Source organism: Onychostruthus taczanowskii, unplaced genomic scaffold (assembly GCF_017590055.1).
Source record: "Onychostruthus taczanowskii isolate IOZ18803 unplaced genomic scaffold, ASM1759005v1 scaffold17, whole genome shotgun sequence".
Lineage (NCBI taxonomy): Eukaryota > Metazoa > Chordata > Aves > Passeriformes > Passeridae > Onychostruthus > Onychostruthus taczanowskii.
Window position 1 is genome coordinate 7,578,157 of NW_024498906.1, and position 6,000 is coordinate 7,584,156.

The window sequence follows — 6,000 nt, forward strand, 5'->3', positions numbered from 1 at the left end:
AAGAAAAAGTATGATTCAGGGTCTTACATTTTGAGAAAATAGATACATAAATATGCATAAGTGAATTGCAAAATAGTAGGATGTGGTGACTTTTGACTCAAATTCTGTCGGATATGGTACCTCAGGTTGATACAATAGCTGACTGGGATGCAGAGAAAAATGTCAAGCTGGCATGTCAGGTGAAATGATTCTCCTGGTACCGTGACAACCACAGCTCAGGTACTTCAGGTTTTCAGCTTCATGTATCTGAGCAGTTGTCCAAGATTAGAGGAGAAATTAATGATAGAGTTGAAGAAGGTTTGCTCTGAGGAAAAATCACATGAAGGACAGAAGCCTTTATAGGTGTAAAAGACAGCTTCAGAGGGGTGAGGAATCACCTCCACATTCAGAGAGCGAAGGTAAAGCAATGAGATTCAATGGCAAAAGAACATGTTCCCAAGTGAAAGAGGATAAGTTCCCAAGCAACACCTAGGAAGGTTTCTAAGGGTGAAAGTTAGAACCAGTTGCTTGAGAAAGTAGTGGAAACTCCTTTAAAAGCATTGGTGGGACAACACCCTGACAGGAGTAACAGAGGCATTGCTGATTTTCCTTGGGCAGCAGGAGGGTCTATGACTTTAGGGAGGTCGAGTGGGACTATAAACAGCCACTGATCCCACCTGGCCCTCCCTGGGGGCTGGAACTGCTCTGTGCTCCCTGCCTGGAGCCCCTGCTCTGTGCAGGTACTCTGCTGGAGGATCTCAGAAGGGCAACACAGCAGGGGATGCCAACATTGCAACTTGCCACTGCTTTTATTCAGGATGAGTCTCTCCAAACAGGATCTTACTTGTTAAAACTCTGCGTTAGCTCTTTGTGTGTCTCTCCTTTTCCTGACTCATATTTATTCCACTGCTTAAATCAAGTTCTTTGGGTTCTTCCATTCCTAAGATAAATAACACTTATTGCTTTCTGACTTCAATAGCCAAGCTAATAAAAATCCAGTTGGTAGACTTAATTCTTTTTAAGCTTTTATGAACTGAAGCAGGAGAGCAGACGGTTTTATGCTGATGCACAGTCATTGGTGGTATATGGACATAACCTGTATCACATCCTGCCAGACGATGCTTTATTGTTGTTATTGTCATTTATTGTTTAGACTAACAGGAAGTGCTGCCACTGTTTGTTTAAAATCAAATTCAGTAATTCTGCATTGATCTGGAAGAAAACTGTTTAGAAGAAAAACATGGCATTTACAGCAACAGCAAAGAACTTAAAAGCTATGCTAACAACCTTGCCTAGACTATGCCACTTTCAATGCTGTTATTTAGTTACATTATTTTATTGTAATATACATGCAGAAAATATCTGAAGCTTAGAAGAAAGCTCTAAAGTATCATTAAAAATACTGCTCTGAGGTATCATTGCATATATCTACTCGTATCCAGAGGAATAAAAAATGTAGATGGTTACCAGAAGCTTAAAATCTAGCAGCTATATAATTTCTTAGATAAACAAAAGTCAGCAGCATATGGCTCAAAGTGATAATTCTCAGAAACCAGCACCTCCCTGCATCGCTAATACCAATCTAAGCTCAAAAGTAGCATTTCTGGTATGAGAATTCCTCATTCAGCCTCCTCTTTATTGCTCTTTCTACATCATGGCAAAAGCATAGAGGCCATTTACCCTTTGCTTGCATTCCCCAAATTAGTTTTCTTGGAAGCCCTAGAGCTACAGAAAACTTTGCCCAAACAAAGGAGAGTTTAGTGGGGCTGGGACAGGCTTGTTTGTCTGCTGCCATGACAGACCAAGGTCTTAGACCTTCTTATCTGAAATGTGAGTGACTTCATATTAACCTGAGAGGATGCTTCATCCATTTGAATATGGGATTTAGGGAAGGTGAGCAAGTATAGAGGGAAACAGGAAAAAAGCCTTCCCTACTATAGCCATAATCCCCAATACCCCTCCTAGTCAGAAAAGCATTAATAGCTCCACAGCCTCAAATGCCAGAAGGTTTCAGAGTTAGAGCAGAAGACGGGAGAACATTTAATAATATGATAAATTTTCTAGCATTATCATGTACATTCAACAAATAAGTCCTTTAGCCTGTAGCCAGTGTACCTCTGTCATTTTAGATCTTGTGACACTGCAAGGTCTTTGAGGTAGAAATTTTCTCTCCTTGGTAAAATATCTTGCACACTTTAACATATCATTTAAAAATAATGATATGGCCAAAGGACTTCAGTGTCTTCTTAGCTGCGCACCTTTAGAACTGCTAAGCTTTAACTGGCATTGTTCAAAGCAGAATTTAATCCACATCTCACATTCCTATTCTGTGAAAGTATAAGGGCTATTGCAGAAGAGTATGGCTAGTTAATTATGAATCTATTTGTCACATAGGAAAAAGGGACACTACAGACCTGGCTGATTAAGACAAGTAACACTGCAAGGGAGACCAACAAACCTGTAATAAAGGGGAGGGCAATGGGTGCAAGGTTAGGTCTCTAGCAGCCTCTGGTGGCTGTTCAAACAGAGATTTATTATTCTTTTATGTTCATGGTTATGCAAAGTTGGGGTTTTTTTCCAATTTTGATTTCATGCAGTAATATGAACAACTTTTGTGTTGTGAAGAAAGTGTCTTTGCTTGTAAACTCTTTGGTTATCTCTGAAAGTCTATTGTTTTGTTGGAAGCTTTTTAATAGAAGAGGTCACCTAAATACATTGGTTAAGCTAGCAGCATCCAGGTAAGAGGTAGTCATGGTAAGTGACTAATTACAAAGGTTCATTCAAGTGATTTTGAGCACAGATTTTTGGGTTGACTATTATCAATGTAAGCTATATCAACACACTGCCTTCTAAATTAATAGCCCTGCCTTTTAATTTTATTGAATAATATTGTTTCATAGTCGCAGTAAAACACTACAGGCAGTAGATTCCTACAGGATTATTTATCAGCTTTACGTCTCATGTCACCACTGGAAAATGCAGTATTTTTTGTCAGGCTGTATTTCTCAAACATTGCAGCTGTCATCCACTGCAACTGCTGTAGCAAAGACTGCAAACTACTAAGAATTGCAGCTCCCTGTTTTCACAGACTCCTAATTTTCTAGCAGTCTCGTTTTAGTAGTCAGATTTTCCATGTTTGGTCTATGCACACAGGAGTGAGTGTCTGGAACAGAACAACACCCCATTAAGATATTTTTTTCCAAGGAAAAGACCCTAGAGAAGGTTACAACACTCTTTTGTGCATGTAAACTGATCCAAGTGTTTAGACACATAATTGCTTGCACAGAACTCCGCCTGTGACTCCTGTATACTGCCCCAAGACGTTCACACTGGTGCACTGCTCATTTCAAGGGGAATTAGAAAGGTGCTAAAATTGTGCCTTTCTGTATCTCGGAATGTCATCCAAATCCTATCTTGAGTGGGATGCATGCAGGGCTGGGTAAAGGCAATGTGTCCTTTTCCTCTCAGCCCTAAAACCTAACCCTAATACATGGTCTAATTCCTCCTCTGTCTTCTAAAAGAGGCATCTGTCACTCCTCCTTACAAACTGAATTTGTTCTGCTCTACCCAGATATAAAGAGTGGCTTACATTTTGTTGACTAAGGCAACCTGACCTCAAAGTTATATATTTATAATTAATGTTTTTCAATGAATACTTCTCCCTAAAACTATACATCAGATGATTAATAAAGAAGTCTTTCAGGACTTCCTAATATCATCTTCTCATCTGTTTTTTTCCTTTGGCTCCAAAGATAGGGTGTTTTTAAAGGTGACCAAACGTTCCAAACTGACCTTTTCTTTACATTCATGGGTCATTGAACAGTAAGCCCTTAAGACAATCCTAAAAATGCTTGTTTGTAAAGCAGTAAAGTTGTATCACTTAGAAAGCATGCATTCCATATGCATAGAAGAAAGCCATGTATGATTTTAAATAGGAGCCATGAATTCAAATTTACCTGCTGATATTTGTTCTTAAAATTTCTGCTAACATAGATCAATACAGGCAAAAAATATCATTAGAGAAAGTCAGGAAAATTGGAGCTCTGAAACATGGAGCTGAAGAGAATCAAACCTCCCTTCCTGTAACGTGGCCCAAGAGGAATTCCACTTTACAGAGCAGTTTGGCATTTATCAAATCTTTCACAGGATTGTAACAGCAGGTGTATAACCACAATGAGACAGAAACAACCTTTAGCATCCCAGATTAGAAGAAAAAATGACCTGCCTGGTTTTAGGTTGGAAGTGTTTAGCCTGTGGATATGCCTGCAGCATCACTGCAATGGCATGTGGAAGGGAAACTTGGAATACTATCCTGTGGCTGACATATCATTTATTAAAGGAACTTTCATTTTTAGACACTGGTGGAGGATGAGATTTCCAATGAGTCTGTAAGGAGTTTCACATACACAAGGTCACCTTATGTGCTGTGCAGTGCTGGAGAATTAAGGGCAGTGGTGTTTGCACAGGGGGGAAGGACAGTGAAATTGTAGCAGAGATCTTTGGGAGGACAAAGGTCAGATTTAGCACCAGCCGTGTACCTAAAGAAACCATTATTTTAAGAGCTACTGAAGTATTTTATTCTTGCTTACTAATCTAGGTGATATAATGGGGATCCGTGTTGATCTAGCAGTCACAACCTTACAAGAAAACCAATAATCCTACACCTTTCTCCCAGTCACACAACTTGTGTGCCATTGTTCTATTTCCAAAAGCTATTTTTATTGTAGCCTAGAGCTTATGCAAAATCATTTTCTGTTTCTTTTGTTTCTTTAAAGAAGGAAAAGTAGACACCACTGACTTTTCAGTCCTTTTAATGGCTTGCCTGATAGAGGATATGAAACCATTTTTTAAAATATGTATCTGCAAATGAGTATTTTGTTTTGAAACAGCTTGATTTTAAGTGTGGCCCGAGAAAAGAGACTTAGCAATTAAATAGTATGGAGCACAATGGTGGGAAAGTAAATTACGTTTTCTTGACAGGAAAAACTTTCGTCAAAAGCATGTTTATCCACTCAACATAAGCTAGAAGTGTGAAAACCACTTGCAGGCAGCTGTGGGTGTTGTAAAGATCTGTGCACAAAGGACCTGCTCTCGTTGCAGCGTTGTCCTGCCAGCCAGCAAAATCACTGTTCACGGGAAGCAGCCCCTCCAGAAGACTGCCACAAAAGGCCTCGCTGTGCAAGCAAACATGAGCGAGCTTGTCTGCTCTGCCATCTGTTACTCAGACCTCCTGTGACTGCTGAATCATTCCCTTCCCTCAGCTTATTTAAGGTTCTTAGCTGGCATCTTCAGAAAAGAGGCCTTGCTCGTCTCTCTGTCTTGGCTCGAGTGTGAGAGAGGATTACAAACTGACATTTTCTGTCACAGTCACACTGGAAGAGAGATACAAGAAGACAAATGTGTCAAGCCTTGGTTGTTGAAAGTTTGGGATGGAGAAAGAAGAGACCGAATCTTAGTCTTGAAGAAGAGGGGGAACAGGAGCAAGAGTCTAAAGGCTCCAGCCTGCTGTTCTGCAAGCAGAGAGAGGAAAATCTCAGCAGCAGCTGACTGAGACAGCTGAGTAAAGAGGCTACAAGGTAAAAATAGCAGCAGGCTGTCAATTAATCTGCCAGTGTTGGGCATGAGTGAGAAAACAGCACAAGGCTTTGGGAGAAGCCGAGTGAGGAATGCTGTGTGGGGAAGGGGAGGCAGCTCCGCTGTGAGCCATGAGGAGCTCACAGAGGAGGAGCAGGCTGGGGGCTGGGATTCTACACTCAGATACAATTCTGGAGAGACAGCCCAAGTCTCACTTTATCACAACTTCAAACTGAATATTTGTGTGAATGGGACCCTTTTATCACTGATATATCCACAGTTATTTTATGCACTTCCTTAGAAGGAACACTCTCAGATTTCGGAAGTGTCCTCACGAGCACAGTCTGTCTACCCCAAGGAGCAGGGATGTCACCCACCACTGCCCCTACACAGCCACTGAAACACATCACTTCTAAATGAGATGTGCAGCACAGGAGGTGCTAAAGC